Genomic DNA, 13,173 nt, shown 5'->3' with positions numbered 1-13,173 from the left:
TGTTTATCATCTGACCAGAGCAACTGGAACACAGTGTCTGCTAAAATGGCGGAACATATAAGTATTTTTCCTAAAAACTGAGAAAATAGGAATGGATAATGTCACTCACTTTAATAATGAGAAAGTGTTGTCCCCCTTGCAGGACAAAGGGAATCACACCTATCTGGTCTTTACCATAGAACAGTGTTTCTCAAACTTTTTCATACCAAGGACCACTTAACCAATAAAAAAACACTCGCGGACCACCTAACTCCACAAATATCCAAAAACACATCGTTTTTTACAAATCGCCTGAAAATGGTACAAACAAGTGGCAACATGTGTGATGAAGGTGTTTATCTGGGCTATATCATGCAATCGAAAGTGAAACTTAAGCTCACTCCATTGCGGAGATATTCCCGCGAGAGTGCGGAAAACTTAAATTGATTTATTTATTTCAAATGTGAAATGTTACCAATATACTCACGGACCACTAGGGGGCGCTCACGGACCACCAGTGGTCCGCGGACCACACTTTGAGAAGCACTGCCATAGAAGTATCAGGCATTAGAGCAGCCAAAGAGTGGAGTATAAAAAACTGTAAAACAAATTGGGACATTCCAATCAATTTGACAAAGCTGAATATATTCCTATAAGTATGGAAAAGCTACCTAGGGCAAAGGTCAGGTCATATCTAACTATCACACTTTTTCCGTTTAAATTCAGAAATCGTGTATGGGTGACCAGAAAGGGGCAAAGTCCAGAGAAGGGTTAGCTTAAAACTAAATCAGAAGGTTTGGATACAGTGAAGTCAAATTTCTGGGAAAGTAGTTTCACTCCAGAGGAGGGGACCGGTTCACCCGAGCCAACTGAGTTTCGAATCCAGATAGGAATATGACTGCGGCCTACCCATCCACTATTGATGCTATCAGTCTCACATCACATGACATGTTTTGAACACACACGTGGCAGTTAATGTGTTTTCTTCCACAGGAGAGGATGGCTTTTTGTGGGATCTTCCCGCAATAAGTTAGAATTTGTCTTGGTAAAATTCTGTACCAAGGGATATTTTATAGAGCAAAAGAGGGAATTTAAATCTGAGTAACAAGCAATAGCTCCAATGCAAAGGATTTAGCAGTAGAACTGTTAGAATCTATAGTGAATTATGCAAAGAAAGATGGCAAGACGAAACTTTGTCTATTAGTATATGGATCATTAGAGCTTGAATGGAGAATACCTCAGTATCAAAGAGGAAATGGAAAATAACCTTTATATTATTTTTCTCATTGTGTTTTTGTTTTTTAACTTTACACTATTAGTTTTCTTTTCAGTTATTTTTAATTGTTATACGCTTACACCCTAAAAAGAGTATTCATTTAAATTAGATTTTTTTGAGCACATCTCTCCTTCTTTTTTGCTGGTTCTCACACAGCATGGAGGTGTAGGGCTGTCAGGTCGTTAAACTGATAAGAGTAAATTATGGCCCAGTGCTTTCTGCCATTTAGAGGCCAACTGAGTAAGAGGAGAAACAATCACATTGCTGTGTATAGAAATTACAGAGCAATATGGAATACACGACTCTCTTGAGAAAACCCTTGGGGAAGTTTTTATTTTAACTGAAACAACTTTTTATGAATCAGAGAAATGATTTCAACTTGATTTTAGCTATATTGTTGAGATTAATACCTCAGCAATCTACCAAGAGGATTTGAACCTGCCTAGCAGGGAAACTTCAGTCACAGTGCCTCAAGTGAGGCCAAGTAGACTCCTGGACCCAGGAAACCTGTGCAGAAGGACCGGAAGGGGCAAGCGGTGAAAAGGAGGAGACTCGTAAGAGAAAAGTGCGATCTGATTCAGAGGTCTCCCCGGGTGCCCAAGCCAAAAAGATGTCCTTGCTGTCAATAGAAATTCTAGAGGAACATAGAGTACCAGACCCCTTGGAATGATTCCTGGGGGAAATTGTTTCAAATGAAACAATTATTAATGGATCAGAGGTCGCATACGTGTATGATCATAACTATATGGATGATATTAGTACCTCTGGAATCTACCAAGAGGAATTGAACAGAATCAGCGAAACTACTTCAGGCACAGGGTTTCCAGTAAAGCCAATTCCTGAAACCAGAAAACCGGTGCAGAATGGATCAGCGGCTGAGTCACCTATGACCCCGCCAGAGGAGGAGGACGATTCTTCCAGCTCTGTGGGACAGGCTGCATCTCTACCCGCTGAGCCACTCAGATCGCAGTGGATTTCCCAGAAAAGGATGACGACTACCTGATAACTGCATGGTCAGATATCAGACGCCAGGTAGCAGCAACCCTACCTACCCCCTGCCACTGGTCCACTTCACCATCTCCAACCCGGTGACTTCGTGCTGGTCAAGGACTTCCGGAGAAAGAGCTGGAAATCCAACCGTTGGCAAGGTCCCTACCAGGTGCTTCTCATCACCCAGACAGCGGTCAAGGTCACCGAGAGAGCCACGTGGGTCCACGCCAGCCACTGCAAGGTCGTAGTCACAGGCCAGGAGAGACGGTAGAAACAGACGACAACAAGTGATGTGTCCTAGTCACCAACGAAAGACGACAACAAGTACCACCAGCACCACACTGGCACCACATACACCTAATCTCACACTGCACACACAGGATGTCATGAGCGAGTGCCAGCTAAGCTGTTTCATATGCCTCTGGTTCCTCGTTTGTGCTATCATTGTGTGGGGACTCATTGACCTTGTCACAAAGTCATGAGCGATTATTGACGAGGTCTAAAAAATCCATAACAACTGTCGACCGAGTTATCTGGTTTTCGTTTGGAGATGTCGTCCAGCGAAAAACTGCAACCCCTCCATGGTCAGGGTCAAGGATATACATCAGATAGCAACATGGATTTAGGAATCTACAACAGATGGGCCCCTCGCCCAAGGACATTCCTGTACGGTACTATGTTTTCGGTGTTTTTTCACACCAGGTTCATCAAAGGGTCGTCCTGATTACACATACTGAAGAACTTTTCATGATATTGATGCTTGGAGTTTTACGGATGTAATATGTATGTTTTTACGATTTTATCTGTTGATATTTGATAACTTTGCGTTTGAAAAGAGGGTGTTGAGATCTTCATATGAAGTGAATACTTAAAACGAAAGTTAATTGAGATCATGGTATGAAGTGAATACTTAAAAACGAAAGTTAATTATAAATCATACATGATCAATCATATTCTTGTATAAACCCATAATGAGAATGCTTCTTGACGGTTTTTGAATATGTATCTATGCTTACAATTTGTTCTGTTGCTATTTGAGAACTTTGCGTTTTGAAAAGAGGGTGTTGTGAGTTTTCATAGTATGTTTAATACTTAAAAACGAAAGTTAGTTATAATCAAATATAATCAATTATATTCTTGTATAACCCACAATGAAAATGCTTCATATTTTAGGTTTTTCTATAGTTACAGTATAAAAAAACAAAGTGGTTTGTTTAGGTTGAGTTTTCTTCCTCTCCTCTGGCAGCAGTCCACAGGGAGGGGGGGCTTCACACTGGAGAAACATTAGAGGCCAAAGAGAGTTCATGTCCTTTTTACCTCATATGAAAGGGTTTCTTATCCCATAACAGCTGTGGAACATGTCGGGACATGTTTAGCCTTGTACATTAGTGCGCATGCGCAGTTTTCAACTGAATTGGGTGAAGAGGAGGAGTTTGTTTTTTTGGGTTTAGGATCCAGTTTTTTTAGCATAAAGAGACTGGTTTTTTGAGAGAGCAGAGAGAGGGGGGGTAACCCCTGGTAGACTCTCTCCGGGTAGGCTGTGTGCTTGAGAGCTGGGTTAATAGCTCTCGGTAAGGTCCTGCCAGACGGGGTAAATATCTCTCGAATTTATTGGTTGTTGGCTGAGTGGAATGATTTGATGAGAGATGTGTGTATGAATATTATAAATACTGCCATCTGTGAGGAAAATCTCCCCTCCGAAATTGCAGATAGGTATGGGTTTTTAAATGTTATACCCGCCGTCTGTGTCGGAAAAAGTGTATGAATATTATAAATACTGCCATCTGTGAGGAAAATCTCCCCTCCGAAATTGCAGATAGGTATGGGTTTTTAAATGTTATACCCGCCGTCTGTGTCGGAAAAAACGGTATGAAACTGATGTGAATTGAGTTGGTGAAATGAAAAAGTTGAATGCGCTTTTTATTGTCACCGGTCTTTTTACGAGGAAATACCTCTAAATTCTATCGGGAGAATTTTAAAATGTCACAACTGAAATGGGCAGTTGAAATTAAAACATTTTGGTAATAAATGTAAGACTGTGAATTAAAGTTTCATATTTGAACATGATCACAGCACGGTTTTTTTTTAGTATGATTATAATGTTGTAAGAGAGAAGGTAAAAACCCTGTATTAGTTTGGACCTATTTTTCTTCAAATAAACTGATCCCACCTTTTGGACTGGGATAATTTAAAAGACACCTGTGCCCTCCTCTCCTGCTTCCAAGGTGAGATTGCACCCTGCCACACACACTTAGGTAGGAGCACACTCCATTTACTGATATCAAAATCCTTCGGGATCGCTTAAACAGATTAAAAAAGAGTTGTCTGAATTGAAACAGCAGTTAATTGAAACCTTGGTTCTTCGGGAAGTTAGTAGAGGTGAGATCTTGCTGACGTTGGTGGATCTGAGCCAAGCAGCAACCTTACATAGACTCAATAACTTCGGAAAGGTCAATTAGTAGGTCAGAATAATTTACCGGAATAAATTATCAGGACCACCAAAACTCTAAACAATACATTGAAATGATTTCAAACCTGTTTATCCCAATAATTATAAAGGAGTGCCTTGGAAATATTTGTTTACATAAATTGCATTTATCTCTCTTGCTCGATCCCACACCCACTTTGGCTGTGAGCTTTCATCCCTTACAGCGCCCATCGCACAGGGCAAATGAGAAGTGTAACCGGGGTGAAAAGGGTGTTACATTTACTCATGGGCGTGGGAAGGGGGGTGCTGAGGGCGCTGCAGCACCCCCTAGCGGCGGGCAGGGGGTGCCAACAATAGCTGGGGACAGTGGCGGTTCTAGCACATTTTACATGGGGGGGCAAAGGGGAGGCAAGAGGTCATGCCAGGGTGGCATAGGAGGGCGGACAGTACGTGGGTGACAAACAATCGGGTGCCCTTTGAGTCCCCCAAGCTTACCTCAACCATTTTAAATGAAAGGAAACTACAAAATGTATTTTAAAGCAATGAATTAATGGAACAGGTTGTTTTGCATTACAATGTAAAATTAAATATATATTTTGTCTTAAAAAAAATTGGTTGTCTTAGACAGACATATTTGCATGTCCTCACTAAGCATTATTACATATTAATTTAATATTAAACAAATCAAAATGGCCAATTATCCCAAAATGTTGCTGCTAATATAATCATATGCTTGTGAACTTTAACTGATTAAAAATCAATTCTGAAAAAATACTTGAATTATCTATGAAATTGCAATATTGTCCCTCAGTTTGTTTCAACCCCGTCACGCCATACCATTTACCCTCCTATTAAAATAATGAATCAGTCCGTGTGTGGATCAGTCCATGTGTGGATCAGACCATGTGTGGATCAGTCCATGTGTGGATCAGTCCATGTGTGATCAGTCCATGTGTGGATCAGACCATGTGTGGATCAGTCCATGTGTGGATCAGACCATGTGTGGATCAGTCCATGTTTGGATCAGTCCATGTGTGGATCAGTCCATGTGTGGATCAGTCCATGTGTGGATCAGTCCATGTGTGGATCAGACCATGTGTGGATCAGTCCATGTGTGATCAGTCCATGTGTGGATCAGACCGTGTGTGGATCAATCCGTGTGTGGATCAGTCCATGTGTGGATCAGACCATGTGTGATCAGTCCATGTGTGGATCAGACCATGTGTGATCAGTCCATGTGTGGATCAGACCATGTGTGATCAGTCCATGTGTGGATCAGTCCATGTGTGATCTGCATTGAGGGAATTACATCACAAAAGTGTCAGTTTCTTCTCTTACCTATATTTCAGTTTTTGTATTTTCAGATTAAGATTGACAAGCTCAACATTTCAACTCTGTTATATGAATTAATAATAGTAAATAATTGTTTATTACAAAAATAAACAATAGTTTTGCAAAATATTACAATGTTGTAATGTCCTTGACTTCCATGTGTTGCCATATCTTAGCTAAACAAGGTCTCATGCCTACTTTTTGTCAAAAACTTCAACCCTGTTACATTTTTTCAAGGAAATTCCTAGTAATTATTTATATTTTGTGCCTGAGGTGGGAAAATGTAAGTAGTCCACTACCAGATGTTATGACCAAACATTTTGGTTTCATTTTTCAAAGATATAAAGACCCAAAAGGCACCCGATTCAGAGAATACTCAGAATTCTGCATACTGTAAGTACTTAATTATAATTAAGTACACAAATGACATCACCCATCTCTTCAGAGAGCTACAGGTGACCTGTGCAGCAACACATTTCAATCAATATTAGTCAATACTAAGAGCTGCTAGATTGAGCTGCTGTGATGGAATATGTAAGGAGAATAAGAACATACCATGTGGTCCAGCTGGAGTCTCATCTGCCTCCTGATCCCTGACTCTGGCCCTCTTTCTGATACTTCATCTTTATTCCTCACATATATTTCTTCTTCTTCACTAATGTCTTCATCTCCTCCTCTTCCTCCTGCTCTGACCCTCCTGGTCTCTTCATCTCCTCCTCTTCCTCCTGCTCTGACCCTCCTGGTCTCTTCATCTCCTCCTCTTCCTCCTGCTCTGACCCTCCTGGTCTCTCACTTCTCACATATGTCTTTGTGTTGTTGTTGAATCACTCCTATACTCTGGCCTGCAAGAGTCTACTTGTGAAAAGCACTGGTACAAATGCTTGTATAACTTTACACGTTAGGGCCATGTAGCCTAGCTAATATGTAGCATATCATAAATATAACATCAGAAAGTATTGATCAAGTTTGGATCCAGTTTTTACGGTAAAGGATGTATCCTGGTTTCATTGATCTGGCCTCATGGCTGTGATGTGTAGTTTACGTGGATTTAATAGTAGGCTACCGCGTAGTTTAGCAAAGTGATCGATCTCCCAGCTAACGCTGTCTGCGTAGTATTTTGCAACGTAACGCCCCAAACAGCGCCCGTCTGTTAAACGCTATCGATTCAAACGGCAGCGTTTTATTAATATTTAGTTTCAAGCTCTCGTCCTTAGTAAAACAAAACTAGTGGAAAGGGAAATGCTCCCAGGAGAAGCTGATCCATAGGTGCTGGGACAGCTCGCTCCCTCTCTGCAGCGGTGTGAGCCGCGGTCTGTGTGAACGCTGCTCCGCAGTTTAATGCAGGGCCGTAGCTGCGTTTTTAACGGGCCTAAAATGATATTTAAAATGATTCAATTTTAACTAATGTAATGCTTGTTTCGTTGCTTGAGAAGCTTGTGGAAATAGTGTAGGTTTGTTTTAGTACAGTTTTAGGGAAATAAAAGTTAGGGGGGAAGCTGGGGGGGCAAGGCTCTACAGTGGGGGGCCAGCTGCCCCCCCTTGCCCCCCCCCTGGCTGGGGATTGTGGGTAGTGTAGTCTCTTTGGCGCTCCACATTTCAGAGAAAACAAGTTGTTTCTCAGAATTGAAGGGGAAAAACACAAAAGCATTGCACACAATTTAAACCAATCAATGTCGTTTAATTAACAAGGATAACCTGGTGTTTTTGAGTTGATGAGTAGTGCAGATATCACGGTCAGATCAATCGACAGTAAGGAGAATACTTACTTCCGGCTGTACAATTCTCCGTTATCCAATGGGAATGGACGCTCACATTGCCTTTAAGAGCCGCCAACATAAACGGGTGCGGTGAATTCCATGAGCGTCAAATACCGCCGTTGATGGGAATATATTGCAATCAGTTGAAAGCTCTTTGCGTCCGTTTATGAAGCTGAAGGAGCCTCGGCGCGTCCCAACTGCACGCCACGGGTCCCTGACCAAGCGTCACTCCTGGACGGTTAGGGAGTGAGACTGTGTTGGACTGAGAGGCTCAGGTGAGCTAAAGGACTCTCTGAGTGTTTAGATCAGGGGTGGGGAACCTGTGGCCCCCGGGCCGTATACGGCCCGCGAGACAATTTGGTACGGCCCTCGAGGTCATTTATAAACACACCCAAAAAAGAAAAAAATTAAAGAAATCTAGACCGCAAAAAAATTAAACAAGCGAGTGCCTGTTTTTCCTGGCCAAAGTCGGGATCCTTGAACACAACACAAGCCTAACGTGTCATCACGTGGTATATGTCTCGTTTGACAGGGGTGCAGTTCTGACGGAGAGCACCAGAACGCCGCTCCGCTCCTGCACTTCCAAAAACTGCAGTACCCATAAGGAGCCGTACACATGCCGCAGTTTTTGCGTGGCTGTGTCTTTAGTTGAAAGCCCAGTGGCGATCTGTTCATCTGTCACACTGATCATACCGTCAATAACTTTGTTGTTATTAGCATCTGGTTAGCTAGCTATGCTAACAAATATAAGAAGCTTTTTCTACAACCAGTGAGGTGAAGGCACATCTTTATATGATCATTATAGTTATAAAACATAAGAGAATAAAGTAAACAGGTATAAAATACTATATGACGGTAACAAAAAGTTGTTATTAATAAACAAGAATACAGTTTGAAAGGAGAGTGATTTGTAAAATATCCATAAAGAAAAAGAAATCTGCTTACAGTTCTGTTTCATCTGGGTGTTGAGAGATATATCCATAGATCTCTTCATGTTGCTCTCAAAGTGCAAAAATCTTTGGAAACTAAATACATTTGCACACATCTTGTGTCCATATCTTTCTGTTTTGGTGGTCATGCCACAACCGTGCACGTGAATGCATGTGCGAGTCATGGTAAAATATCTGGATTAAAAGGTTGCTTTTTCTTTGCACAGCATGAAAGAAAGGTGAAATGAATGGGCTGTGATTTTAGTATTTTTAAGCAGAGGTCAATCATTTGTACGGCCCTCGGAGGATGTTGAAAACATTGAAATGGCCCTTGAGAGGAAAAAGGTTCCCCACCCCTGGTTTAGATAGTTCACTTTAGTCTAAGTTATCTCAGCGGGTCTCAAACGGTTTGGTCACGAATTATGTATGTTACATACATACAAACATACATTATTGTACTTGATTGTACTTGTGGCAGTAGTCCATGTAGTACTCTGTCCAGCAGTACCACTCTCACTGAGAACTTCAGGCAAAAAAATCCTTTTATCTCTCATCAAAGATGGCAGAAAACATACATTATTGTACTCTGGAGGGGAGTTTGACAGGGTATTTCTCAAAAAGTACATGGTAAAAGTACTTGATTGTACTTTTGGTAGTAGTCTAACAAGTACTGAGTCCAACAGTATCACTTTTAATAAGAATGTATGGCTAAAAATCATTTTATCTCATCAAATATAGCAGAAGTGGCATGATTTTGTTCTCAGGAGGGGAATTTGAGAGTATTACCCAGAAAAAAGACAGTACAAGTACTTCATGTTATTGTTGGTAGCAGTCAAACTAGGACTGAGTCAAACAGTGTTAGTTTTTTTTAAGAATTTATGGTCAAAATAATTTGTATCGCATGAAGCAGAAAAAACACGCATTGTTTTACTCTTGCGTTAGTGCCGCTTCTCAGCGATTACCGTAAAGGCGCTATTAATCGCGCACTCAAAAATGAAGAACTGCTCATTTGACCAAGCACATTTGATAATATTGATATTTGTATGGGGAAAAAAATTCTATATCCCTCGACAAAAATGCAACGGGATTTCTCCATAGGATTTAGGAAAATAGTTTGAAATAAGGTCTGTGGAAAATGAACCTGTTTGATAAATGCACGTTTTGTTCAGCCGGATCATCTCCACATGTCTACCCTACTTTTATCATTTTCTAATCATAAATCTAACGTCCAGAAGCTAAATGCTAACGTGATGCTATAAATGAACTACAGCGAGTCCAGCAGCACGACTTCAACGTCACGCCAACTTCAGATCCAGATTCAAACACACAGATTCTAAATGGTACGAGTTGAAGCGTTTGTTTGAACACTTTGCAGGAGGCAGGGACTTGCTTTCAAGCAGAACAGAAACTAACTCAGAGGAGTGTTCACGTGTTCAAAATAATTTGTATCGCATGAAGCAGAAAAAACACGCATTGTTTTACTCTTGCGTTAGTGCCGCTTCTCAGCGATTACCGTAAAGGCGCTATTAATCGCGCACTCAAAAATGAAGAACTGCTCATTTGACCAAGCACATTTGAGAGACGGCTGAGTTGACCGCAGTACAATTCCACTGTAGCGCCCGGTACCAAATGGGAAGCCCCACATGTTTGAGCACCCTCTATGAAACGTCAACAGCACCCCCAAAAGAACATCTCTGGCCCGCCACTGTAAACTAAGCCCCGAATGTTTCCAGGTCCAGGAAACGCCCTGTCGACTAACCAGGAAATACACATTTTGATCGTTTCTTCTGTCGTTTACATTCATAAGATAATATAAGATAAGATGAACCTTTACATCTGTTGGTATATGTGGCTCCATAGGAACACTTTGATGCACATTCACGACCAGTGTGTGAGGTTGTGGTTGCGATGCCGATATCCGGACGCGCACAGCGAGGACTACAAAAAGACACTTGAGGTGATGGGGATGTGTGTTCAAAACATTGCAAACTAGAATAAATCATTTAAACCAGTTATTTTTGCCAGACTTATTACTGTACATCGTTCTTAATGTGATACCAAGTCCATCTGAGACCTGTGTACACCTTCAGACAGCCTCCAAGTGAAGCACACTACTCACAGTTTGACAGCAGCGTGGAGAAGTCTTCAGCTGTGGAGCTGATCCTCTCAGGTAAACTGTGATCCGACTTCTGTGGCTATCTACCAGCGATCATTTTTAATATTAAAGACTACACACACATGTATCCCTTATAACTTTGCAGCACTTATCCAGATAAGATGTGACTGTTAACTTGGTTTGCGTCAGTTTCCCCTGCTGTTGCAGTTGGCTGTATTACGACGGCGAGATCTTATCCGCAAAACGAGGCTTTCACTTAGGGACCATCAACAAATGACTTTTCAATTACACAAGAACGATGTTCATTTTAATAAATCGACAGCTTCCCGATCGTGTGAATGTGAAACAAATCCACTATAGAGCATACATTTGTTGAACACACCTCTCTTTATTACATTTGAATACTTTAAATATGTTTTATTAGTATTATGTGTATGGTAATATTAGCATATTGCTTCAATAACTTCCAGGTCATGTGACCTAATCACTCAAAATCACTTTCTGAATTGAATATGTTGTGTCTGTACACAATGGAAACAGCTCTTTATATTGGATTATAGTACTTCATCTATTTAATATTGATATTTGTATGGGAAAACAAATTCTATATCCCTCGACAAAAATGCAACGGGATTTCTCCATAGGATTTAGGAAAATAGTTTGAAATAAGGTCTGTGGAAAATGAACCTGTTTGATAAATGCACGTTTTGTTCAGCCGGATCATCTCCACATGTCTACCCTACTTTTATCATTTTCTAATCATAAATCTAACGTCCAGAAGCTAAATGCTAACGTGATGCTATAAATGAACTACAGCGAGTCCAGCAGCACGACTTCAACGTCACGCCAACTTCAGATCCAGATTCAAACACACAGATTCTAAATGGTACGAGTTGAAGCGTTTGTTTGAACACTTTGCAGGAGGCAGGGACTTGCTTTCAAGCAGAACAGAAACTAACTCAGAGGAGTGTTCACGTGTTCGCCGGACAAAACGTGGCGTATCATATGCACGCAAAACTCGGCATCAGATCTCAATGGGAATGGTTAGCGTATCATATGCACGCAAAATCGGACTTCTGCGTATCTATTGCACGCATTTCCAATGTGTAAAGTCGTGTCATTTGTACGCAGACTGAAGAGAGTGGGTTGGTATTACAGTAAGTAACTACATTTACAGTAACAGTGTAAAATGAACCACAGTAACTTCCAAGTGCTGTATTTGTGTTGAAGTTAATAGTATTTCTAACTATAAAATAAAACACTGCCATTTAAAAAGTACTGTTTTTTTGTTTACGGTAATAGTGTTTCAACTGTAAAATAGAAACTGTAATGCTATCATTTTAAGTTACAGTATCAGTATCGTAACTGTAAAACTAATTATTTATTATAGTATACTTCATGTCATGCTGGTAATTTACAGATTACCAGACATTTTTGACACATTTTAAAGCTCACCAATAACTGCAGGGAGACAGCAAACAATACATTTTAACAATGTATTCTTAATTGTTGAACGGTATCAAGAACATTCATTTTCTTGTGCTAAATGGGTGAGCATACCATAGCTACCATAGTCTTCCATTGCATATCCCATGTACAATTATCTTCCATGTCTTATAAACTGTGCTTAACTGACCAACAGCTGCAATTCCTATACGTATTACATATTTTCACTTTGAATACAGGAGGGCATTCTGCATGTCCACACTCAAATCTAATGTTTGCAAGATTTCTGTGAATTTTAAAATGAATGAACTAACAAACCGTACACGTGTAACCCCTAGAATCCACCGGGTCCGTCTGCGCCGTGTTACGGCTGCGTCTCTAAAGCGTCTCTATAGCGTCTCTAAAGCGTCTCTAAAGCATCTCTATAGCGTCTCTATAGCGTCTCTATAGTGTCTCTATAGTGTCTCTATAGTGAGATGTCTCTATAGTGTCTCTATAGTGTCTCTATAGTGTCTCTATAGCGTCTCTATAGCGTCTCTATAGCGTCTCTAAAGCGTCTCTATAGCGTCTCTATAGCGTCTCTAAAGCGTCTCTATAGCGTCTATATAGCGTCTATATAGCGTCTCTATAGCGTCTCTATAGCGTCTCTATAGCGTCTCTAAAGCGTCTCTATAGCGTCTCTAAAGCGTCTCTATAGCGTCTCTATAGCGTCTCTAAAGCGTCTCTAAAGCGTCTCTATAGCGTCTCTATAGCGTCTCTATAGCGTCTCTAAAGCGTCTCTAAAGCGTCTCTATAGCGTCTCTAAAGCGTCTCTATAGCGTCTCTATAGCGTCTCTATAGCGTCTCTATAGCGTCTCTAAAGCGTCTCTAAAGCGTCTCTATAGCGTCTAAAGCGTCTCTATAGGATCTCTATAGCGTCT

General features: G+C 40.9%; 1 protein-coding gene across 1 annotated transcript in view; it reads right to left on the bottom strand.

Annotated features, from left to right (window-relative positions):
- Positions 1-11,037, bottom strand: part of LOC117556733 (NLR family CARD domain-containing protein 3-like) — a 72,756-nt gene extending 61,719 nt beyond the window's left edge. Inside the window, 1 exon segment of the mRNA XM_034232226.1 lies at positions 10,811-11,037. The gene's annotated coding sequence lies outside the window, so the exon portion shown is untranslated.
- Between the last annotated feature and the right edge of the window lie 2,136 nt (positions 11,038-13,173).

This window comes from Gymnodraco acuticeps, unplaced genomic scaffold, assembly GCF_902827175.1.
Source record: "Gymnodraco acuticeps unplaced genomic scaffold, fGymAcu1.1, whole genome shotgun sequence".
Taxonomy (NCBI): Eukaryota; Metazoa; Chordata; class Actinopteri; order Perciformes; family Bathydraconidae; genus Gymnodraco; species Gymnodraco acuticeps.
The sequence above is the reverse complement of the archived record's forward strand: the minus strand, read 5'-3'. Positions and strand labels throughout refer to the sequence as shown.